The following is a 26,928-nucleotide window of genomic DNA, read 5'->3' on the forward strand; positions in this document are numbered from 1 at the left end:
GAAAAACAGAAGCCAATGGCAAGATGTTGAAGATATAAGACCCTAGGAAAGTGGTGGAAGGAGGAAATGGGAAGGGACGGTATACGTAGTCCAGGAAGAAAGACTAGCTTCGGAGGGAAGGGGAGAATGGGTTAATTCGGTGAGAATTTGAGAGGTCATGAACAGGGTGTGGTTACAGATATTTCAATACGGAGAGAATATCAAACCGGAATTGGAATTCCATAGCTTTGAACCCTGGAAACGATGATTTTATCTATTAGTATGGATTGGGACTGGCACCTTAACAAGGAAAGCTTCAATAGTCCTTGGGGAGAATATGATAGGAAGTCAACCAAAGATGAGTGAAAAAAATTGTAAGTGGGAGTGCAGTCACAAATTCATACCAACCAGGTAGAATTGTGACTTCCTCCAGTGAAAACCCACACACCTGTGACCCTTGGGAGAGAAATCAGAAATAGGGGTAATCTACTGGAGACTGGCTGTTAAGACTATTAAAAGAGTTGAGCGATTCTAAGGCAATACAGAAATAGAGCTGGGTATAGTAACAGAGATTTAGTCATAAATGGGGCCGATGACCTGGGAGACTAAGGATTCACTTTTGTATTCAAAGTTGTGAGTGGGTGAAAGGTAGCAGCCACGGCCACAGAGAGGCGGGTGGAGAGTAGGGAAGAGGCGACATTCAGCGGCATATTTTGGTCATGATCTCACGTTAGTCAACTGTTTCCCTTTTGGCAGCTAAAAGGCTAGGATTTTCACGTCCATTTCACAGCTACTGACAGTAGTCCTAGGCTGTGGAAGGTGAAATCTGATTCCAAAGCAGAGGCTATATTTTCCCAGTCTACCTACATTCTTGACTCACTAACTAGCCAATGCTGCCGCCTTATGCAAAGCCGGCACCACGGAGAAGATCTGCTTTACGGAGGCAGGGACGACGCCAATCGGCCTGCGGCGAGCAGTGTTGGGTCTAGATCGGCGGCGAGGGAGGTCCCAAACAGTTCTCGAAACCTTTTCACCCGCGCCGGGGGAAGCGCCTCGTCAACAATAAGTCGCTAGTACAATGCTAAACTCTGAGGCCCTCGTCAAACCTAAGAGAGGCGGGAGCACAGTTTTGTGCCGCCACCCACTCGCGTTTCCGCAGAGCTCGTCCCGGGCGGGGGATGGGGGTAGCAGGAGCCGGGCGGGGCTGCGGGGAAGCGCCAGTCCCGCGACCCGGGGAGGGGCCTCGGTGAAGGGGCCGGGGGCGGGTTTCCCTCCCAGGTCTCGGAAAAGCTCCAAAAATGGCGGGCAGCAGCTCAGCTAGCGGGGCGCGCAGGCGCTGCCGCAGCCATCCTTCCGCCCGCCTCGGGCGGCCACGAACCGTCCACAGCGCCCTCACGGAGAGGTATCCGCCGCTCGCGATTGGCTGAGCTGGGCCAGCGCTCCGTGCGGGGGCCGGGCCGCCACGCAGCGGCCACGTTTCCCGCCCCGCTGGCGCGCGTGCGCCTAATCCCCACAGGAAAGCGTTTGCGCGCGTCCCCGCCGCGGCCGCCAGCTCGCGCCTCAGCTCCCTCCCCTTTCCGGGCAGGTCCGTCCCGTCAGCGAGGCAGTAAGCACGGCGGCCAGCAGAGGGCGGTCCGGACCCAAGTCTGCAGCGGCGCCATTGGCGTGTGGAAAATGCCACCAGATGGCGGGTTAGGATTGCAGCTCCGTTGAAGGCGCGGCCCCCGCTCCCGAACCCCCGGCGACCACCCCGTAACAACCCCCCCACATCGGGAATAACACACCGGAGACTTTTGGGGGGAAACTAGGTCGACGGCCGGCTGCGCCCGGATGGGCAGCTGAGGTGAGTGCGGGCGGCGGCGGCGGCGACGGCGGGGGGCGGGAAAGAGGGGGAATGCGGCGGCAGCGGCGCGGGGGCTGGAAGCGCCGATCCAAGATGGAGGCCGGGAGAGAGCGAGAGAGCGCGATCGGGGAGCGGGCGGGCCGGGCGCGGGCCCCGCGCGGGGGAGGGAGGCCGCGCGGGCCTGTGCGGGGCGCGGCGGTCGCCGGCCGTCCGGGAGCCGGGGGGAACGACTGTGGGCGCGGCGGGCGCCCCGGAGCCCTGGTCGCTCCGCACCCCTCTCGCGGGCCCCGAAAATTGTGCCCCCGCCCGTTCAGGCACTACGGCGACGGGCGCGGAAGCCTTTGTGGCGCGCTCGGGCCCGCCGCCAAGCCCGCCCTCCGCCCCCCCGCCTGGACTCTCGGGACTCGCCCGCGCCCGGCGGGGCCGGGCCGAGGCGGACTGGTGCGAATGCCGCCCGCCGCCCTGCGTTTCTGCGGTGTTTTAGCGGCGGTGGCGGCGTCACATGACAACGAGCTCGCCTCGGCGGAGGGGCCGGGGGGTCGCTCGGCGTGGCGGCCGGCCCAGGCCTCTTCTCGGTGGGGTGGAGCGGGGGGCTGGCGCTTGGGGCAGAGGGGACGTCGAAGCCGGGCTTTCCCGCTGTCTGCCCTCCCCGCCCCCGACGGAGGCCTCCTTGTGAAACGTGTCCAGGCCGGAGCACTGCCCCGCTAGTTTGCCAGCCCCCCGGGAGACGAGGCCAATAAAAGTTGTTTTCCCTCCTTTCTCGGGGTGGGGGGTGGGGGTGGTGAAGAGCTGGGAAACTGGAGTGCCTGGAGTTGGACCTGGGCCTCGATTGGAGAGTGCAAACTGTGTGCTTCTTGTGTGCTGTAGGGACTAAGAAATTTTCAGGTTTTAGGATTGTCACGTCACCCCTTCCACCAACATTTGAAATTTTATCGATTTTCTTCACATTGCAGAGAATCGTGCCCCGGGCGTATAAATCATGGGATGGTTTTGGACGCTTATAGACTCAAAACGATGCTGTTTGTATGTGACGACAGCGAATTATTTGCTGTTAAAGTCGATGTTAAGATGATGAATATATGGTTTATTCCTTCTCGTGGTTGTGACTAGAAAGGACTTTATTTTGCATCTCTTAGCAAACATAGTGTTTATGAAAGTATTTGACTTGGCATAAAGAAAAGTTGTGTGATTTGTAACTTACGTGGAATTTGACTACACCTTTTAGATTTTCGTGTATCTTTTTAAGAAAATTGCAAATTCTGATGGTGAAGCACTTAGGAAAATACATATAACAGTGAAAATAAAAACAACCTGTGTATTGTATGATACATTGTACCACGTTCTCATATTTATAACGTACGAAATGTTCAGGCTAATAAAATTTGCCCAACGGGGGAAATAGTGAAAGATTCGGAAAGGTTGTTTACTTGCTTTGTATTTTTGAGAATAGTTATAACACAAATTGTTTGCTATCTAAATAAAGTACTAGAAAACCGACAAGCGTTTTGCTAAAGTTTTTTCATTACATTTCAAAATGTACATTAAGTTTATTCAAATGGTCTACCCATGGTCATTTTTACAACCAAACTACTTTTGAGTGGAAATTTCTCAGTATCCACTTTAGTTTTGACCTTCTGACAAAGCTAAGGGGTATTTAAATAGATGTGAAATACGGGAAATTGTTATGTTACTAGGAATGCTTCCCTTGAAGACAGTATACAGGTACTGTTGGTTTGAATGGCTCTTTTAAAGCCTTAAGGGGGCTGTGGTAGGGGAGAGAGAGCCCTGGACTGAAGTTACTTTAAACATACCCTAGGTTTGTGATCTTTGGGGTGTCACTCTTCCAGCCTTTCTTTCCTTATCACTAAAATGAAGGTAATAAATTATATGGTAGTTGTATAACAAGCAGTGTATGGAAAAGCCCTTCTTAATTACTAAAACTGTAAAAATTTATGTAATTTTATAGTTTTAATCTTTTCCCTTGATTCTGGATCTGTATATCTTCATAATCTGTATCTGTGAGGAGATACAGTGCACTCTGGAGAAAAAGATGTCTCTTCCCCCTTTTTATCCTTTTCTGCTTTGTCCTATGTTGATGGAGTGTATTAGTTTTCTTTTTATGTATAGCAAAGTACCACACATTTACTAGCTTCAACGGCACCCATTTATTAGCTCGCAGTTTCTGTAGGTGAGAAATCTGGGTACTTCGGGCTCTCTGTTCAGCATCTCACCAGGCTAAAATCAAGGTGTTAGCTGTGGCTGCAGTTCTCATCTGAGGCTCAGGACCTTCTTCCATGCTCACTACTTGTTGGCAGAATTTCCTTGTGGCTGTATGACTGACGTTGCCATCTTCTTTCTAGCTGTTGGCCAAGGACCTTTCTCAGTTCCTTACCACATGTTCACGTAGGCATTTCACATCATGGCTGTTTGCTTTCATCCAGGCAAGCAGAAGTCAGTTGCTCTGGCTTACTCTGTCTCTGTCCTTTGGACTCCCTTTTAAGACCCCTTTTTAAAGCTGATCTGATTTGGTCAGACCCACTCCGGAAGGTCTCCTTTTTGGTGAACTCAACTGATTAGGGAACTTAAATACATATGCAAAAATCTATTTGCCATGTAACAATCACAGGAGAGATGTTCTATTATATTTACAGGTCTCTCCCACACTCAAGGGGAGGGTTATATACTAGGGTGTGGGTCATTGTGGGTTGTTAGAATTTTGCTTGCCATGGGGAAAGAAGTATCTTTACAGTTGCTTCTTTAGAATCTGGATGTACAAGAAGAGCACATAGGCAGAGCAGTATCCCCACCTGGTAAGTTTACTTATACTGGTTTTGTCTTCATGCTTTTTCCTTTTTGTATTTCATGGTACCTCAGTTAAAGTGCGTCCCTCTATAAAAGCATTTTATTGCATTTAGAGGAAATTAAAAATAAAAGTTAAAAAGTTAAGTAAAAAAAAAGGCAATAGAGATTATCTAATTCTCATTATTGTTTGATACCTATTGTTTTACTCATTTTAGGGATGAGATTGAATCTCAGGGAAGTTAAGAAATTTAAATGCCTAAGATCACACTCTTATTAAGTGACAGGTAGATTCATAAACTCATTACACCAGACATTTGCTGTGGTGTGATTGGTCCAGCAACTTTTGAAGAGGGAATTATGAAAAAGAATAGTTATTTAAAATAGAGTAGGGATATTATTGGTGGACAAAGAGGGTAGCAGAAATTGGTCATGGTATGCGGGAGGTTTAACAGTCCAAGAAGCAAAATACCTTCAAGAGGAGGCAATTAGGACAGTTTTAGTTAAGAATAACAAGATTTAGAGACTATAACCAGGAGTTAAAATTGTTTGGGAGATACAGCTTAATTTCTTAATAGAGAGGTAATATAGTAAGCACTTGGAAAATCTTTGTTAGCTGAATTAAAATATGAATCTCTAGAATTTAGATGATTCTTGGTACTGTGACGCTCTGTAGGGAAGAGTAGGAAGCAGAGACCTAAGAGGATGCTCTTGCATAAGCCCAAGAAAGAGATGATTCTTGAGGTGGGAATTAGGATGTATCTACAGAGAAGGAGGGATCAGTTTTCTGTCATTTTGGTAGTCAAGAGGATAGGATCCCAACTTCCTATGTTCTAGTGCTGAGAGAAACCTTGTCTTATTGACAAATGTGATTCTTTTTAAGTGAGCTTTAAGTAGGTCATAGACCAGTTCGTTTTATAGAATCCTTTTTTTGTTTCACTCCTTATTTCTTCTTTCAGGTTTCTTCTCCCTCTTCTAATTCTTTAAGCCAGTTAGTGCTTAATGGACATCTCAATCCTACCTTCTTTATAAGATACATCTTTAGTACTGTGGGCCTAAATGATGTACCAGTTAGTTGCCCAAATTTCTCTAAGGAGTTTTGCTGTAATTAAACAGCTCTAGAGGTGGCTTTTAACTTGCTAGAAGCTCAGAGTTACAAAAACATTTTAGGTTGTGACCCAGTACAAACACACACACCATGGAAATAATGTCTAACCTTTATGTGGTACACGCTGAGTTTTTAATTTTTTCTTTTTTTAAAATTAAGAATGCTGGTTGCAACTCACCTATGCGGTATCATGATTTATAGCAACCCACAGCTGAATTATAATCTCATTGGTAATTGGGAGAGTGCAAAGTAGAACCATAAGAAGAAATCATTTCACTTCTATCAGATTGGCAAACATTAAAAATTCTGATAATATCAAGTGTTAATGAGAATGTGGGGAAATTAGACTCCCACTTTTGGAGGGACATAGTCATTTTGCAAAAGAAAATGACTTTTGTAGTAAGTTGAAGAATACATGTACCATAAACCTAGCAATTATACTTATGTCTTTATATTTCTGATGAGAGATATTCTTGTATGTTGGGGTAGGTGAACAAAAATATTTGCAGTAGCCAAATTTAGCAACAAAGTGCTCATCATTCTACCACAGGTTTTCAAACACCAGTGGTGGTTTTCAAATGTTCATCTTGATGCCTAGGATAACCTCACTTGATTACAGTGTATTATCCTTTTTATGTTTAATATTTTGTTAGGGCTTGAGGATATTTCTTCATCAGGGATATTATTTTGTAGTTTTCTTTAGTTGTGATTTTTTTTCAGGTTTCAGTATTAGGATTATGATGGCCTCATAAGATAAGCTGGGGAGGTGTTCCCCCTACTGACTGAAAGACTTTGTGCAATATTCCTTGACTGTTTGGTAGAATTCATCAGTGATACCATTTGAACTTAAATTTTTTTTTTTTTGTGGGAAGACTTTTGGTAAATTCAAATTCAATTTTTTACTAGACATAGGGTTATTCAGATTTTGTTTCATCTTATGGTAGTTTTGTTGTATTTTTAAAGGAATTTGTTGACATGAGTTGTTTATACGATTCCCTTGTTATCCTTCGATTGCTTGTAGGATTTGTAGTGATATCTCTTTAATTCCTGGTGTTGTTAATGTGTTCTTTCTTTTTTTTCTTGACCAGTCTAATTCTTGGTTTATCTATTTGTATCTCTTTTCAAAAATAACATTGCTAATTTTCTCCATTTGTCTTTTCTCTCTCGTTTGTTTCTGTTCTTTATAATTTTCTTTCCCCCATGTATTTTGCTTTTCTTTTTCTAGCTTATTAAAGTGGTCATAGATTTCAGACATTTCTTGTTTTCTAATGTAAGCATTCAAAGCTATAGATTTTCCTCCAAGCACTGCAATATCCCACAGATTTTGGTATTTTTATTATCTTTCAGTTTGAAATAGCTTCTGATTTGCTTTGTGATTTCTTTGTTGACCCACGGATTATTTAAAAGTGTGTTGTTTAATTTTCATGTATTTGGGATTATTTTAGATATCTTGTTATTGATTTCCAACTTAATTTTATTTTGAGGTCTTGAGATATATTCTGTATGATTTTAATCTCTTTAAATGTACTGAACCTTGTTTTATGGTTCATCATATGGTTTATCTTGGTAAATGTACCTTTTACACTTGAAAGAATATGTATTCTGCAGTTGTTGGGTGTACTATTCTGTAAATACCAATTAGATTAAGGTGCTTTGGTAGCATTTTTCAAATCATTTATGTCTTGGGTTTTGTTTTGTTTGTTTTGTTTTTTTAGTATAGTTCTATTCAGTTGCTGAGAGGAATGTTAAAATATCCAACTGTGACTGTGGAATTATCTGTTTCTCCCTTAATTCTGTTAATTTTGGCCTCATGTATTTTGAAGCTCTGTTATTAGGCACATAGAATTTATGATTATTAGGTCTTTCTGATGAATTGGGCTTTATGAAATGTCCCTCTTTATCCCTGGTAATAGTCTTTGTCTTAAAATCTGCTTTTTCTGATATTAATATAGCCACTCCAACTTTCTTGAGCTTACTGTTTCTGTAGTGTATTTTCTTCCATCCATTTACTTAAAACTCTTTTTTCCTTTGTATTTAAAATGTGCCTCTTGAAGGCAGCATATAGTTGAGTTTTGCATTTTTTATCCTTTCTGACAGTATGGAAGTGGAATCTGTCAGTTATAATAAACATTGATTATGTGCTAATGCCTGTCAAGAACTGAAAGTTCTGAGATTTTACCCTACTTGCAGGCTAAGTTAATCTGCTACAGTTTAATGGAGTCATGAGACTCCTTGGTCAGAGATGAAGAACAGTGCATTACAGCAATAGCAGTAGCCACAGCTATTAGTGTCAGATCTTGGAGCCCCAGTTTGTACACGGTAGAGTGAAGATGTGACACTCGCACATGCATTGGGTTGTGTTAGAGGAGGGGAATCCCAAGCTTAGAGAAACTGGAATCTTTATAATGGGTTGTAAGCATACCGCTCCTTTTCTCTGAGGGAGATGCTATTTCTCTTTTCCAAGATTCTACAAATATACTTGAAAAGATTGGATCAAAGGCAGTCAGTGCCTCTGTTTTCAAGATAGGCAGAAAAACAAGAGACCCATGGAGAATTGTCTTTCAAAACTGCCCAGTGAATTTTCTCAATTTCCTCTATGTTATTAGCTTAGATTTTTCTTTTATTTCTTACATGGCCCCAACCTAGCTTTCCAGCTCTGTCTCTGCACTGTACTTCTCTGTAGGTTTTATACTCTCACCAATTAGATTACATACTTATATTCCCCCCCACCCCCACCCCATGTCTTTGTTCTGGGGTATAATGTATGTGTAAGAAACACTCATTGAGTGTTTACTGTGTACCAGTAAATATTTTACAGTAACCCTCTGAGGAAGTTGTTATTATTATGTTGCTGTTATCTGTTTTACAGGTTAGATTAAACTTATTTAATCTTAAATTAACTAAATTAAGTTTATTAGATTTGCTTAAACCTCTCAAGTTTGTGATGAGGGAGGGACACATTGTAGAGAAGTTTTTGGAGTACTCTGTTTCTTGATGTTAGTAGTAGTTACGTGGAGTGTTCACTTGATAATTCTTTAAACTGTTATCTAGATTTTATGTATTATGCTGTATAATTGATATAGCTCACAAAGAAAAGAAAAACAGAAAAAACAAACACTGAGTTGTAGAATCTGTGTAAAATCTTTCCTGATAACTTCAGCCAACAGTTATCACCGTCTTTGTATTTTCATTTACTGCAAATGCATTATTGCATTTATTGTTGGCACCATAAGATTTGGTAAGTGGTGGTGTTCATAAGGCACGGTATTATGTAGACTAATTGTTCCAAGGCCAGACAACTAATAAATGAGAGAGCCAGGATTTAAACCCAGACTTACTTTCAGAACCCACACTCTAAATCTTTTAAAAGGGCATTTTTATCTCAGCCTTATTTATGCTTTTTGTAATCTTTTGCATTTTGAAGTTTATTTTACAGAGATTTGGTTTTCTTTCTTTTTCTATCATATAACAGTCATGAGGTCTTGAGTAGAACATTTAATTTCTAGAGGCCTTAGTTGTCTTATCTCTGTGATGGGAATCCAGTTAAGATTCTTTCAGCAAATATTAATATGAGTGCTTACTTCATGACTAGTAGTGAGTATACAAAGTTGTTAAATACATAGACTTTGCTTTTAAACAGCTTCTGTTTTATGGGGAGAGATTAAAAACCAAAACCAAACCCCAAAGCAACAAAACAAACAAATAGGGATACTACCTGAAATGTTGTGAGGGCGTTAGGTTCAGGATACTTTGGAAGCATAAAGTGCAGAGGTAAGAGGACAAGCCCTTCTCCTTGTCAGGTCCCCCCAAATGATAGATTATTTTTAATGGGTCAGGAAGAGTCAGAAGAGTTTTTCAGGGTAGTCCCTTTATTTTCTAATTGAGATAACAATACTTAAGTATTACCTGTATTATTTTTAGGCTCTCTGACAAGATTTCTCTTCATAATTGTTGAGTTGGTTTAAAGGTTCAGGTAGAGGTTTGAGACACCACTGCTTGTCTCCTCAATCTTAGGCAGAAAAAAAGTTTTATACATAGTCGAGCATGAACATGACCTGATTGTCTCTTTTGAGGTACGTGATTCCCTCTGTTATTCTAAAGCTCTGTCGATTCTATTATATCATGTTATTATTTTTTCTTACTTCATTTAGAGTACTGAGAGGTAGGCTTTCTCTGCTCTCTAGTAGAGATAGTACAAGGTAGCATATGTGCAGAAATTCTTACAACAGAATGCAAGATACAAAAGCTAAAGAATATCTTAAGCTGTGTTCTGCTTTATTTTTAAAGCGTAAATTAACTTTCAGTAAGAAAATGCCTTACCTTGTACTGTTAGGGATAGTTAAAAAGTTTGTATGTTCACAGATGAAGGAAGCATTATCACATGATTAAGGGCTAAGAAAGCCATTATATATTGTCCAAGAGAGTTCCTGACACCTGAGTTACACAGCCTGTGTCAAATTCTAACTCAGCTCCTTCCTAGGCATGTAAACTTGGGCAAATTCTTTAACCTCTCTAAATCTCAGTTTTCTCACCTGTATAATGGAAGTAATAAAAGCATGTCTCATGGATTGCTGTGTCAGTTAAAAAGTTAGCTCTTAACTATTAGACTATGTTGCACTGTATATAAATCCAAAAGACATTAATCTTAAATTTAAAAGGTGAATAAAATTATAATCTAGATAAGTCATAAGATTACTTTCCAGAAGCAAATAATTTTAATTAATTGGTTCTTATTAGTACATAAAGCTAGTTTAGTAATGAACTATTAATGAGAGAGGTCAGAGGATGAGGTATTCAGGTTAATAGAGAGGTGAGAGTTATAGCCAGAGTTTTCTGCTTATTGTTAAACGTATTTTAAAAATCAGGCTCTTTTTTTCTTTAGAAAGTACTGTATCTTGGAAAGCCATTGTAATGCTTCCTTGGTAATTGAGAAAATTTGAAGACTGTATCAGGATTTTTATTTACGAATATTAGCTTTGCATGTATAATTTTGGAAACAAAGAGACTTAGGAATGAATCTTTACCAAAAGCAAAACGTAATCTTGAAAGTTACCTCTTTAAGTTCCTAGACAAAGTAAGATGGTTAGATGGCTGCTTTTCCTCTCATAAAAATGGGGTAGAGGGAACAAAACCTGGGTTAATCTGAGTTTTTTAAAAAAGTTTTGGATATTTAATATTTTATTTTATAAATGTAAAGGGAGTGTGATATAGGAGAGAGAAAACTAGTATAGGGCCAGTGACTTGAGTTTTACTTACAGCTTTACCACTAACTGGCTGTGTGTCTTTGAGTCACTACTTCTCTGAGCCTCAATTTCTTCATTGTAAAATTAGTTTCCAAGATTCCTGTAAATTTTTTAGTCCGTGTTGAAATAATCAGGAAATCAATTCTGAATTAGGTAATGCAAAGTTTTTGATTTTAAAGACTTTAGTTTTGAAAAACCTAAGTGTGTTATCAGCAGGCCCTTTTGTCTCATCTTCCAACAGGTTATTAGAATAATTCATGCTTTCCCCTAGCTGATTAGTGTACAGACCAAATATGTTAATATTTAGATAGTATTTATGGTTTTTGGTTCCAGCTATGGGTGTGTGTTTGCTTCTTTATTTGGTGAGAAAGAGATAGATTAGCAAGTGTCTTCATATAATTTTAGTCATTGTGAGTCATTCAAACATTTATTGAACATCTACAGTGAGCCATACACTGTGGGTATAAAAACATTAAAGCACAGTTCTTGTTTTCCTGATGTACAGAGAAGGCAATTCAAGACTCAGAACTTAGGTGTGATAATAACCTTCTCCAAAAATCCTTTCCAGACAAACTTATTGCCCCTTCCTCCCATCGTCTCTCCCTTTCTCAAATCCAGGATCGATCTAAGGGCTCTTCCTTTGTGTTTTAGTGGTAGGCTGTGCCAGGGCTGCCATGACTGGTTGTGGAATTGGTGGTGCTCTGCATAAAGGTGTCATGGCCAAGGGGCTAGGTGGGGGCTGAAATCCAGGTTTCATTCTGCTTGACCAACTGTCCATTTGCTTTTTCAGCATTTTCTAATTCGCCTGCCCAAAGGAGGCCTTTTCCCTCAATTCTTGCAAAACAGTCTGTATATGGTAGCAGATATCTAACCTGTGCGTTAGTATACCATTAAGAATATTCTGTAGTGTGTTTTTTTTGGCAGATAAGGTTTTTTTTTTTTTAATAATTTTTTTAAAATTTATTTTTATTTATTTATGGCTGTGTTAGGTCTTCGTTTCTGTGCGAGGGCTTTCTCTAGTTGTGGCAAGCGGGGGCCACTCTTCATCGCGGTGCGCGGGCCTCTCACTATCGCGGCCTCTCCCGTTGCGGAGCACAGGCTCCAGACGCGCAGGCTCAGTAGTTGTGGCTCACGGGCCCAGTTGCTCCGCGGCATGTGGGATCTTCCCAGACCAGGGCACGAACCCGTGTCCCCTGCATTGGCAGGCAGATTCTCAACCACTGCGCCACCAGGGAAGCCCCAGATAAGTTTTATAGTAGGTAATAAATGCCTTGAGGTGGTTTGTTGAAGTGAGCAAATGCTTTCTGAAGGCAAATTCTTATATAAGTTTTGAAAGAAAAGTGGAAGTTAGCCAAGCAAGAGTGGGATGATGGAGCTGGGAATGGCATTTCAGGTGAATATACAGGGACAATGTAGTGATGTAGTCTAGAACCCAGTGGTTCTTAAATTGTGCTCCCTGCTTCAGCAGTATTAACATTACCTGAGAACTTGTTAGAAATACAAGTTCTTGGTCCTCACCCCAGTCCAACTGAATCAGAAATTCTTGAGATAGAGACCAGCAATTTGTGTTTTAACAGTGATTCTAATACAGGCTGAAGTTTGAGAGCCACTACTATAGCCCACTTCTTGAGGAAGCATTATTTGAGTGTGTGTGAAGAGCTTAGGGTTACCTATAGAGGAGTGATTAAAATATAGAGCTGTAAGCAGTGACCAGAGTGCCTAGTGTGCCAAACTAGAGTTTGAACTTTGTCCTTAGGCCAGTGGCTGCACATTAGAATCACCTGGGAGCTTTAAAAATATACCAAAGAATGGTTGGGATCTACCCCAGACCAACTGACATCAAAGCTCTGATTTTCTGATGCACAGAGGGTTCTGAAGTACATAACTGTCAGAACTTGGTTACTGATTATAATAGTACACATGTTTATTGAGAATGTGTCAAATACTATGTCGAGTAGCATGATAATAAACACAGCTATCTTACATAGGTATTACTCACATTTCACAGAGGAGGTAAAGTACCTTTTCCCAATATTACCTAGCTAGGAAGCGGTGGGTTTGAGTCCAGGTTTTTATAACTCTAAAGTCTAATCTCCTAAGCAACTTTTTTTTTTTAAACCTGGAGTTCATAAACTTAGATGGGAAAATAATATTTTCATTTTCCCTAACCTCTGAGATTTAGCATTTTCTTCAACTTTGAATGTAGGCAGCAAATCACAGTTGTATGAGCATTGCTGTAACTTTGTTACCAATAGAAATCAGAAATATTTTCATATTAAATTACAGATGTTGCAGATATCTCAAAATATCTTTTATCCTAATCAGTGCTTTAAAATTGGGCTGTTAGACCCCCCTCTAGATCTTTTGTTTACTGTGTTAAAGAAGCACATACAGTACTGTATCACAAATTTTTTTTGATATGTTGATCATTATATTTGAATATAATTAATAACAAATTCCTTTTCTAAGTATGGTAGCCTTTGCAGAGAGTGTTTAGTAGAGCAAGGTAGACAGGAAATAAAAAAATTGTTTTGTTATCTTGTCAAATAGAGATCCTTAAAAAAGTCTCTCTTTCCTTCACCACTTCTCTTTTATTTGACTTGTTAAATAGACCAAAACCCAAGTTCTTTGTTACCTGTCAAAGTTATTAGATTAAAAACTCCTTTGGGTTTAGAGTGTTTTTTTCCTAAGCACTTCTTAAAAAATTAGAGAAGATATGCATTATCTCATCAGGCATTCTAACTATCCTGTAGTCTGTTATAGTGCTGTTTAATAGAACTTTCTGCAATGATGGAAATGTTTTGTATATGTGCTATCCAGTATGGCAGCTGTTAACCATAATGATGCAAAGAAGCAAAATAACAATAACATTAATAGTTAACATTAATAACATTAATAGTTAACAGTATTGGTAACATTAATAGTTAACAGTATTCTCTATATACCAGGCACTGTTTAAGCATTTTACATACATTAACTTGTGTGATCCTTACAACAACCCCATGAGGTGGGTAGTATTGTTAAGTCTTAGTTTACAGATGAGGAAACTGAGGCATGGAGAAGTTAAGTGATTTTCCAGAGTTCATGTAGCTAATAATTAGCAGAACTGGGATTCAGACCCTGGCAGTCTGGCTGCCTTTATGTTTCCTTTATAATATATTGCTTTACCACTTTCCTCAGACCTCCCACCCCAAATGCATATACAGAATGCTGTCAGAAACAGTATATTAAAAAGGAATTTAAGATAAATCATTTTGTTCTAATTATTAGCTAAAAGTTGTGCAGTTTCCTATAAGGAGACTTGTATTTGTATTAGATGTATTAGGTATTTTTAGTAACCAACACTGATATTGTTAAACAGTAATTTATATTTTTCCTGAATTTAATTTAAAGCTGGGCTCAGAAATTGAATATCCATATGGTTATTTTGTTTACTGAAGCTAATTGAAGTATAATTCTGAAGTCATTTTATGATAAATTGGCTTTGGTTAACGGATATTTTGCTTTCCTCAGTCAACATACATATATGAATGACTAACCTGTGTTACACCTAGTATGGTATGTTATGTTCCTGGAGGCCTGGAAGGGGAGAGGTATCTCTTAGGTGCAAAATTACATTCTTACTGTATTCAGGGCAAGCTGGTGGTAGAGTGATATTAAAAGGGGCAAGAGAACTGTCATTTTTCAGTTATCTGTATAGGTGTGTGCTTGGTGCTTTACATACAAAGCCATCAGTTATTGAATACAGGTTGTTTACCACACCCATCCAAGTGCTTTAGATTCATTACATATGTCATTTAATCTGCACCCAGTGCTTCAGAGAACATGATGACGGCAAAGATACTTTATGGATGAGGGCTTTGTTAGTCTCTTCCTCTCCCCTCCCCTCTCCTCCCTCCACTTCAAGGGAATGATCATAAATATAGGTGGGGAATGAGAGGGGGGTGGAGTTGAAGTTATTGATACCAACTTATCTAGTATTTAAGGTTCTCGAGTTAATAAATTTGTTCATTTCATTTTGCCTAGATGCTGGAAATAAGGCAGACAAGGTATTTGTCCTCATGTGAGAGACAGTCAATAATCAGGTAAACAAAATAACCACACACTGTGTTAAAAGCTGTAAAGGGAACAAGTGAGGTACTGTGATGGGTAATAATGAGATGCTAAACAGAGTCAGGAAAGGCATCTTCGAGGATGTTAAATTTAAGCTGAGCTTGCACATAACCTGGCAAGAATGATTCAGGCACAAGGAAGAGCAAAGGCAAAATCTCTATAGCAGGAATGGCTGTGGTATTTTAGGAACTGAAAGGTCGTTATGGAGGGAGCATAATGCAGGAAGAATATAGTGGCTTCACCTGAGGTTAGAGGGGTAGGCCAGAATCTGGATTACATAGGATACGTTTGGGTGAGCAAGGCTCTAAGGACTGCAGATTTTATTATAAGTAAAATGAGAAGTCACTGGAGAGTTCTAAGCAGAGAAACATTTAAGAAACATCCCTCTAGCTCGGTGATTCTCAACTGTGGGTTATATATTTTGTTTCCAAGGGGACATTTGGCAATCTGCAGACACTTTCAATTGCCACAGCTGGGGGTGATGGTGTATGCTACTGGCATTAGTGGGTAGAGACCAGGGTTGTGGCTAAATATTCTGCAATAGTACAGGACAGGGCTTCCCTGGTGGCACAGTGGTTGAGAATCTGCCTGCTAATGCAGGGGACACGGGTTCGAGCCCTGGTCTGGGAAGATCCCACATGCCGCGGAGCAACTAGGCCCGTGAGCCAGAACTACTGAGCCTGCGCGTCTGGAGCCTGTGCTCTGCAACAAGAGAGGCCACGATAGTGAGAGGCCCATGCACCGCGATGAAGAGTGGCCCCCGCTTGCCACAACTAGAGAAAGCCCTCACACAGAAACGAAGACCCACCATAGCAATCAATCAATCAATCAATAAATCTTTAAAAAAAAAAGAAAAATACCCCCAGAGTTGTGGGTTTATTTATAATAGTACAGGACACGCTTCCTCCAGCAAAGTATTGTTGGCCCAGAATGTCAACGGTGCCAAGGTTGAAACACCTCTAGCTGAGGTGTGAATGTTGGATTGTGCTGGGGGTGGAATGGAAGAGGGGAGGGTTAGGTCGTTGCAGTGTTCAGGTGATGGTGCCTGGGCTGTGGTTGCAATAGAGGTAATAATGAGAAGTGTTGTGATCCTTTATGTGTTTTGGAAGTGACGAGTCGAGAATGATCTCCAGGTTTCTAACTTTAAAAACTGAGTGAATGGTGGTGCCATCCTAAGATGGTAAAGAGCAGGAATGAAGGGTTCTAATTTTTAAAATCTTATTTCATGGAACCTGAGTTGCCGTTAAGAGACGGCACAGCACTATTTTATGTACAATAAGAAGGAACATGCCGTATGCCTGTGCAGTCTATAATTGGTCATAGCAGCCACTCATTGCTTTGAAATCTTCTATCCCCAGAGACTTGACAGTTTCTTCTGCCTTCATTTGCATTGCTTGGCATGTGATAGGCTGTCCTTTGGCATGTATCTCAGTAACAAAGCATAATACAACTTCATTTACTTGTGGCTGTTCTCATATCCCATAAATCACTTTATCGTTGCTTTGCGAGAAAACATGGAATTGGGATTATTACTAGCAATAATGAAATTTGATTTGCTAATCTCAATTTTTGTACCTTTTGTACACAGTAACTTTTCAATGTCAAGACATTTTAAAGGTAGTTAAACTCAACATGCATGAAACTAACAATGCAGATAACAGTTTATGACAAGGTGAACAGCTATGTCTGAGTTATGGATGAACAATGACAGCTAAGTTTAATTACTCTGTCCAGCACAATTATAAAATGCCATTGGTTGTGAGATGCATCTTTACCTCAGAAATGTTAAAATTAGGGGAAAATGCATATATTAGAGTGGATGAAATACAGTAGATGGTGAGAAGCATCCCATACCAGCCCATTAAATGTATGATATGGGTTGAAATGGATTGATAGCACTACTGATGGTCCTAGTATTAATAGTATAAATGGTTTCTGTGTATGGAAGCTCACCTTTTAAAGATCACTGGCAGGTGAAAATTTGCATTTGCAGTGAGCTGTTTAGACAGTGGTAGAATTTGTTGAAAGAATGGATACAGAGGGTGACAAGTAAGAAATAGTTCTTAAGCAATATTGTAGAAGCTAAGTGATGAAATTAAAGCAATGAAACTCCATGTGTATGTGTGTTTTGAGGCTGTATGCCAGTACTAGCAGCACAGTTTTACAGAGTAGAGGTATAGGCAAATACGTCTTAATTTTGGCTAGAGAACCTAGCTGCCGTTTTTTTCAAATTGCACTATAATTTCTAGTTTAACTTACATAGCTTTGGTAAACAGTTTGCTAACAGTTTTGCTGCATCGTATTAAGAGGACAGTAACTATCACCTAAAACAGATACTGAAAGTTTATTAACCAAAACAAAGTTCCTGTGTGTATAAATGGTGTGTGCGCACATGTATGTTAGTAATGTTTCTTTGACATGCAAAAACCAAATTTCTTACTACCACCACGCTTCACGAAAACAGCTGTGGCTCTTTAGTCCAAACTGTAGCCAGGCATCTCAGAAACATCAGGTATTCCTGTGAGGTCTGATAGTGATTCTCCGCCCCATCCCCCCGCTAATAACCATATTGGTTAAGTTGCAAATACCCTACGATGACTTTATCTTACTTGTTTGGCACTTAATTAATACTGTTTGTATTGTGATAAACTGATAATTCACATGTGGCTTTCTTTTCTATACTGTGAAGTGTCTTCAGGGTAGGAACATGTTGCTTTTGTGTGCTCCATAGCAGCAGAGCAAGCACATTGCTGGGCAAAATAATAGACACTCAATAAATGGTACTTAAATTCAACCAAATTAAATAATTTAGATTCATATCATATACTAAGTTTGATTGTTGTACTTTAAGCCTTTTTATTAGAGATTATTTCATTACAGCTTCAGATGTGCTGAAAACATCATTCTTTGCTGAGATTAATGCCTTTACTATGCTGTTTGTTCCTAAATCTTTCCAGCCACCTTTTTCCTGTTGACTTTGTTACTACATTCATTTATTACATATTGTTACTGACCAGTTTCACTTTAAGGTCAAGCTAGACAGAGCTTGGAAATAGAAAATAATTCTTTTGTCATATGACCTCACTTTAAACAGATACACACACACTATTAAAGGGTGGTATACTGATGTGTGGGGTGACCGATATGCTTACAGTAAGAATTTTGGTAAAGGTTCATTGATTCACTAAGAAATTTGGAAACTTCCTTAGTTAAACTATCATTGGAAAACAAATCTTTGGATTTACATAGAAATGTAACATGAACATATAAATTTGCAATTATAATACTTTAAGCATTTGACCTTTTCCATTTGGAACCTTTCTAGTTCCTCTAAAAAAGGAAATTTGAATTGTTAGGCAGGCATTCCATTTTCTAAAATAATAAGAAAAAATGGTGCTTTGCTGTAAAAGACCTATTCATGAATTTCTGCATATGTTGTTGAATTTTTTGATTTCTTTTTGAACATAGACATTGACAGTTTCTTTTCAATCTTATAGAGCCTTCTAGTCCTTTGACACCTCTTTTGTCCCCTTCCTGCCTTAATTTTCTTAGGTAGCTTGGAACCTTATGTAACTTTTGGAATATGCTGAGCTGCTTTGCACTTTTGTCTCTTCATTGCATCTGTCTAACCGATACTCAGCCACAGATCAGTTAATCTTTTTCATTTCTGTGTACCTGGCTCTGACCTGCTGAGCACATCTGGAGAAAACCTTAACTTTGCAGACTGGAGCCACTAAATATTCATGCTCACCAATCTTAATTGGACCCTCAACATTACCCAATAATTCTTCTTTTTTTCCTAGTTAGTTCTTTCTCATTTCTCATAGCAGTTATTTAAAAATTTCTACTCTCTTGTAGCCCCCTTACCTAACCACTTACCCTCTCTTTCTCAGTAGACGACCTTATCTATTCATTGATAAACTTGGATTTAATTACTATTTTATTTTTGGAAGATGTTGAAATGAGGCTAGGATAGAGATTACTCTGACATTTGTTTGCTATGCCCAACCCTTGAAAGCATACAGCAAACTAAGAAATTTTAGAACAAAATTTGAAATACGTATCTCTGTAATAATTTTGGTTGAATCTACTGTGGGCTAATTTTAGTATAAAATCACTTTTCCAGTTATACTTACATTCTTGGAGTAGTCTTATGTTTTGAAATTTAAGATTAAAAGACGTTCTTCTGTGTTGTGTTAAAGGTTCCAAATAAATATCTTATGCCAGCTTTAAAAATTGCCATGTAACATGTTAATACATAAAGTACACTGCTCATAAGTTTGATGAAGTTTTACCATGTAACCACCTCCCAGATCAAGATCTAAAACATTTCTAGCACCCCCAAAAGGTTCTCTTCTCAGTTATTTCTCCCTCCCCTCCCCCAACCTATTCCAGCTTTTGTAGCCATCAGTTAATTGTACTTTGGCTTCTTTTGCTCAACATGATGTTTGTGAGATTCATCCATATTGTGGCATGTACCCACAGTTCCTTTTTTATTGCTATGTAGTTTTCTGCTCTATGAATATACCAAAACGTATATCCTTTTTTTTTTGGTGCATGGACAGTTGGGTTCTTTTCAGTTTTGGGCTGTTACGATAAAGCTACTGTGAACAATCTTGTACAAGTCTCTTGGTGAACATATGCCCTTATTTTTTTTGGATACATATACCTAGAGTGGAATTGCTGGGTCATAGTATACTTCTCAATACCTCTTTTGTAATGGAACCAAATCATTAACTTCACCCCTGTCTATCTATAGGTGATTTTATTTCTTTTGGTAAAGAATACAAAAAGAGCATTAGGTTTTCTAACAAGATTCTAATAGAAGGCACTTCCTTGTTTTTATTTACATATAAAATTAAAATTTTTCATATGGTTCCAAATGGAACTGTTTTTGTTTCTGTTAGTACTTGCTTCAATATTGTTTATAAGTCTTTAATTTATTTTATTTATTTATTTTTGGCTGCATTGGGTCTTCATTGCTGCACGCGGGCTTTCTCTAGTTGCAGCGAGCGGGGGCTACTCTTCGTTGCGCTGTGCGTGATTCTCATTGCAGTGACTTCTCTTTCTGCAGAGCATGGGCTCTAGGCGCGCAGGCTTCCGTAGTTGTGGCACATGGGCTCAGTAGTTGTGGCACACGGGCTTAGTTGCTCCACGGCATGTGGGATCTTCCTGGACCAGGGCTCGAACCCGTGTCCCCTGCATTGGCAGGCAGATTCTTAACCACTGCACCACCAGGGAAGTCCCTGTTTATAATCCTTTGTTTATAAATTTCCTTCCTTTATTCAAATTTGAGCATTTCTCTCTACTATAGTTTATCTTGATCTCTGTAAGATTATGTATCTTATTTATTAAAGGGTTTCTGACTGCTTTTAAGACTGCAGAAAATAATCATTGATTTTTCTGGTAGAAGCACAGGCTTTCTTGGTTTTATTGGGTTGGCCTTTTAGACACTTGCAGTGTCTAAAGTGGAAGGAACAACTGGATTTGGAGACTGGAGACCTGAATTGTAATCCAGGTTAGTCCATTTATTAGCAGTATGTCTTTTTCTGAATAACTTTAACTCATGGACTCACTAGTATTGGGAATAAGCATGTATGTCCTGGTCATCTCAGAGGATGCTGGATTAGTAAATGGGCTACTGTAACAGTGCTCTATGAACTATGAATATAAGCAGTTGTCTTTTGGGGGGGACATTTTGTATGTTTGCAGATTTCTGAGCAGCATTCATCTAGTTTGTAAAACAAACAAAATACAAATTGCAGTTTTCAGAGGCATGCAGCAGGGCAGAAGAGTGTCTCTAAGGAAGGCTGACTGCCTGATGCGTCAGTTCTTAAGTGTGGCAGGAACTGATGAACTATGTAGCAGACTCTGGTTCTCAGAATTGATATGGTTAGAAGTTCAATTTATTATTTAAATGTAGGAGTGATTTAGGTTGCAGGTGAAGTCTGAGGTATAAATCAGGGTGTCAGGTTATTGATACCCATTGAGAAATGTAATTTTCAAATGAAGTGGACTGTCCGTGCTCATCAGTCATTTCATTTTCCTCCTGTTGGAAGACCTATGTCAGACACAGATTATAATCTGAAGATTGACCAGTAAACCTGGAATTAACCCAAAGTGAGTTGGATCATCTTAGTTTTCAGTATTATTGAGCTGTGATAGCCTGATATATATGTCTGAACTACAGCAGATCTGGGTCAGAACACTATCCAGAGACAGTGTTGGAGACAAACTGCGAGATTTAATTTGTTTCAACACTCTTCACTATTCAGTTAATTTGGTTTCAGCTTTCATATAGTCATGGACAAGAGCTAGGTCCTGATTCCCATGCCACCTTGTTTGTATTTTGTGTATTTACTTTTTCATTCTACAGATGATTTATCTCTTGATGTTTGATTCTCTAATTTAATTCTCACTGTGACTTTACCTCAGTTTTAAAGGAGCCTTTTCTGTGTGTCCCATATACTGCTTCACTAATGGATTTAATCTATCCTTGCAAAGTTGAGTAAGACATACGTTGCTTCTAGTGCCCCCTTACTTCTGGATATAGGAAGAATAAGGATTTTGTAGTCAAGCCTGGATTTCAGTATTGGCTCTGACATCTATTTAGCTGAGATTTTGGTCAGGTTACTTCTTAAAGATCAATCTTCCCATTCATTCATCATCTCAGAGGCACTGTAGTCCCCCTGCTCCTCCTTCCTGTCTTTTCCCTTCTCCTTTACAGTTATATTGAGGTATAATTTACATAACAAAATACTCTTGTTTTTAAGTATACAATTCAGTGATTTTTAGTTAATTTACAAAGCTGTGCAACCATCACCACAGTCTAATTTTAGAATATTTCTTTTTTTTTTTTTTAACATCTTTATTGGAGTATAATTGCTTTACAATGGTGTGTTAGTTTCTGCTTTATAACAAAGTGAATCAGCTATACATATACATATATCCCCATATCCTCTCCCTCTTGCGTTTCCCTCCCACCCTCCCTATCCCACCCTTCTAAGTGGTCACAAAGCACTGAGCTGATCTCCCTGTGCTATGCGGCTGCTTCCCACTAGTTATCTGTTTTACATTTGGTACTGTATATAAGTCCATGCCACTCTCTCACTTCGTCCCAGCTTACCCTTCCCTCTCCCCGTGTCCTCAAGTCCATTCTCTACGCCTGTGTCCTTATTCCTGTCCTGCCCCTAGGTTCTTCAGAACCTTTTTTTTTTTTTTAGATTCCATGTATATGTGTTAGCATACGGTATTTATTTTTCTCTTTCTGACTTACTTCACTGTGTATGACAGACTCTAGGTCCATCCACCTCACTACAAATAACTCAATTTCGTTTCTTTTTATGGCTGAATATTCCATTGTATATATGTGCCACATTTTCTTTATCCATTCATCTGTCAATGGACACTTAGGTTAGATTAGAATATTTCTATCACCCCCAAAAGAAACTCCATAACCATTTGTAGTCACTTCCCATTTTCATCCCTAAACCTAGGAAACTACTAATCTATTTTCTGTATCTATAAATTTGCCTTTTTTGGATAATTCATATAAATGGAATCTTAAAATATGTGGTCTTCTGTGTTTGGCTTTTTATATTTAAGTGGTTTTGAAGGATGATCTATATTATAACACATTTCAGTGCTTGCCTTTTTATTGTTGAAGAGTATTCTTTCCATTTTGTTTATCCATTCACCAATTGATGGTCATTTGGGTTGTTTCCACTTTTTGGCTGTTGTGACCAATGCTGTTGTGAAATTTGTGTACAAGTCTTGGTGTAGATATTTTCATTTCTCTTCCACTGATACCTTGGAGTAGAATTGTTGGGTCATATAGTAAATTTATATTTAACATTTAAAGAGATTGGCAAACTGTTTTCCAAAATGGCTGTACCACTTTCCATTTCTGCTTATCAATGTATGAGATTTCTGAATATTTTGGATGTCTTTTTGATTAGATTTTAATATCACACATGATATTAGCTGCCATAAGCAAACAAGAATCAGAGCATCACAGGATTTTACTACTCTAGCTAGAAAAAAATATTAAAATTATACTTACGTTAAATGCAAAAATATAGTGCCGAATGTTTAAATACCTAGACTTTTACTAGGTGAATGTAATTATTTGAAAAATTTCAACACAGCAAGACAAAGCATTCTGTAGAACTGTGACCAAAATTTATTACTTTCTTAAAAATAACTTTTAATTATGGAAAAACCTAGAACATGCAAATGAAGACAGAGTAGTTCAGTGAATCCTCACATACTCATCACCCAGCTTCAAAACTCTTTTCTTGTCCAGTCTTTTTTCATCTATACCCATATCTGTTCCCCTCTCCCCCATATTATTATTATTTTTTTTCCCCATATTATTTTGAAGCAAACCCTAGGCATCTTAAAGATAAAGCCATTGTCACACACACCTAAAGCCATTAGTAATAACTCTTTACCAAGAATTTATTGCTTTAGAAGAGAGATGCAGAAAGAAAAATTTAAATATGTCTACATTTAAAAATGGAAATACTTAAAAATAGATTTCCAACTCAGGAATTGGAGTGAGAGAGAGAGAGTGAGTGTGTGTGTGTGTGTGTGTTTTAAAGAAATGTCTCCCTTTTTAGGGATTTTTCGGTCCTGTGTTTTCCTCTTCTCCCCCCTAGAAAAAAGTCATAACAAAGTTTTGAGGGTGTAGTAGGACTTGGGTTGTTTTCACTTGGTCCATTTACATGAGGATAAGTATCTTTAGAATATAGAGTTAGGTTAGAAGGAATTTGCCACTTCTCATTGGATTCACTTTATTGCAGCTTTAGGGAAATTGTTTTTGTCATTTACATTCAAAATTGAATTCCTAAGTTTTAACTTTCTGTATTATGATTTCTGACTAGGATTATAGATCCACTGGATACTCCCAGATTCATAGTCTGTTTTTTGTTTTGTTTTCTGAAAAGACTACAATTTTTCTTTTCCTGGTACATAGAATTTTTTTCGTATTAGTACTGAAATACCTGTAACATCAAAGTCAGTGGTAACTTTATGATAAATGTGGGCTTTAAGATTGTCTAAGGGTTAAAATGAGGTTAAGTAAGTGCATGTGGATTTTTTGGGGGGTGTGGGTGTTGGGTAGGGTTGACAAGACTGTGTGGCATTATACTCCATGCATTTACAAAGGAGAGCAACGAGAAATGGAAAAACAGAGGGCAACTATTTTATTAAGTGCCTGTTATATACAATTCATTGTGATAATCCATTTACATAAATTCCTGCTTAATCCTTACGACAGTGCTGGAAGGGTTGTATGTATTATTATCTTCATTCCTAGCCAAGGCTCAGAAATGTGAAGTGTTTTGCTAAAGATATAGATTGTTATCCTTACTTTATAAGTGAGGCAACTAAGGCTTGCAAAAGTGTAGTAATTTGCAGAAAGTCTTACAACTAGTTACTGTTAGAATTTGAGTCTAGGGCAGTCTTAATTTGAAAGTTCATGCTTCTTTCTACTATGGGCAGTTGTATACCAGGGAGAGAATGCACAGACGTTTTTACTCTTTTTCTGTCTGAAACATCGTAATGTTAAGAGCTGCTTTGGCCAATTAGTTAATTAGAATATTGTTGTAATATGTAATGTTTGTGGGTTTGGTTAGTAATTCATTTAGGCTTTACAAAAAAGTAGAACTTGAGTTATTTTTTTAATCTGCATGGCTAAATTGGGTTTGTGGAATAAGCATCCCAGAAGCACATGGTCAAAGCAATGGGTCATTGACTTGTTTTCAGAACTTCACTTATTCAGGTACAAATGTCAGCAGTTTTGCCGCTTGCCAGTTTTAGATTAAAAACTTTTGTTTAGTGTTGCACCTGGAACTATTCCTTAGCCACTGGTGGTTTGTGTATCACTCATTGGAAAACTCAGATTGGGAAGATTTAACCCTAAGGGTTTTATCTTTTTTCAAGATAAAATAAGCTGATAGAGAAAGATTGAGCTAAGGAAGGTGCAGGCATTCATACTAAGCAAGAGCAAGACCAGAGCAGAAACCATATGAGACCAGGCCCAAAGTGACTTCTTTATCTAAGCGATACGATTCATATCAATTTATGTATACCTTTTATACCTTTTTTAGCTACAGTAATTGTCTAAGATGTCTAGTAGATTTTTGCCATTTATTTGCCTTTTGAAAAGAGCTTTCAATTGTGAAATAAAACACAAAGTGCATCAAACATAAATGTACTGCCTAGTTATTATAAAGTAAACATTGTGAAACTGATTTGGTCAGGACCCAGAACATTGTCAGCACTGGAGAAGCTCCTGCACTGCATGCCCATTTGCATTACAGCTCCATCCCTTTATCCTAAATGAACAGTTATCCTGATTTTTTTGGTTATAATTTTCTTGTTTTTAAAAATATTTCTGCCTCTTTAGTCTTTATCCCTAAATGTTATAGCTCGGCTTTGTCTGTTTTATAGAGGTTCACATGGACAGAATCACACTATTTTTTTGTGTCTTGCTTCTTTCAGTCGATAGTGCGTTTGTGAAATTCCTCCAGGTCGTGTGGACCTATAGTTCATTTTTTAAAAAAAATTAATTTATTTATTTTTGGCTGCGTTGGGTTTCGTTGCTGCACGCGGTCTTTCTCTAGTTGCGGTGAACGGGGGCTACTGTTCATTGCGATGCGCGGGCTTCTCATTGCAGTGGCTTCTCCTGTTGCGGAGCACGGGCTCTAGGCACACGGGCTTCAGTAATTGTGGCACGCGGGCTCTAGAGTGCAAGCTCAGTAGTTGTGGCGCACAGACTTAGTTGCTCTGCGGCATGTGGGACCTTCCCTGGACCAGGGATTGAACCCATGTCCCCTGCATTGGCAGGTGGATTCTTAACCACTGTGCCACCAGGGAAGCCCTGTAGTTCATTTATTCAGTATTCAATTGTGTGATTATGCCACAATTTATCCATTCTACTGTTGATGTACATTAGATTATTTTCAGTTTGGGGCCATTACAAATAACAAATAACGCTTCTAAGAACACTCCTTTATATATTTTTAATGCACACGTGTTACCATTTCTGTTGTGTCTATATCTAGGAGTGAAATCTCCTGGTCCTAATGCATGTCATCAGAAAATGCCAAGTTGTTTTCCAGAGTGGTTTTACCATACTTTATTTCTGCCAGCAGTATATGGGAATTCCCTTTCCTTTATTTTTCTCCCCAGCGCTTACTGCAGTCTTCTAAAGTTTTAGCCATTTTTGAGGGTTTTAATTTGTATTTTCACTGGGTACTAATGCTGTTAAGCACCTCAGTTTTGGCTCTTTTTACAAGCTATTTTGTGAAGTGATTGTTCTTGTCACTTGTCCGTTTTTCTATTGGATTGTCTCTGTTTTGATTCATAGGGCTTCTTTATATATTCTGAATATTGAGTCCTTTGTCAGTTTAAATAGATCCCTAGTATCTTCCATTCTGTAGTTGCCTAAGGTGCCATTTAAAATGGTGTCTTTTGGTGCCAAGAAGTTCTTATATAGTTACATTTATCAGTCTTTTCCTTTATGCTTAGTGCTTTTTGTGTCCTGTTTAGAAAAACCTTTCCTTGCTTGGAGGTTATGAAGTTATTTTTCTAAATCATCTAGAAGCTTTATTTACTTTTCTTATTTAGGCATATACTTTACCTGGAAATGATTTTTGTGTGTGTATTAGGTCAAGTTTTAATGTTTTTTTTTTTAAATGAAATAAACTGGCTTTTATGAAATTTGGAGTTTTACCAATGAATACTTATTCTGTCTTGTTCTATTCTTTTTTTTAAAACATTTATTTATTTTTATTTATTTATTTTTGGCTGTGTTGGTTCTTCGTTTCTGTGCGAGG

General features: G+C 38.9%; 1 protein-coding gene across 3 annotated transcripts in view; it reads left to right on the plus strand.

Moving 5' to 3' along the window:
* Positions 1-1,583: 1,583 nt before the first annotated feature.
* The window catches only part of STAG1 (STAG1 cohesin complex component), a gene marked incomplete at its 3' end in the record, with an annotated part of 436,193 nt that continues 410,848 nt past the window's right edge, over positions 1,584-26,928 (plus strand). For all 3 annotated transcript variants that reach the window (XM_082393421.1, XM_082393420.1, XM_082393419.1), the window contains exon 1: positions 1,584-1,822. The remainder of the gene's footprint in view (positions 1,823-26,928) is intronic.

The sequence above is a fragment of the Balaenoptera borealis genome (assembly GCF_965194805.1).
Source record: "Balaenoptera borealis genome assembly, chromosome: 5".
Lineage (NCBI taxonomy): Eukaryota > Metazoa > Chordata > Mammalia > Artiodactyla > Balaenopteridae > Balaenoptera > Balaenoptera borealis.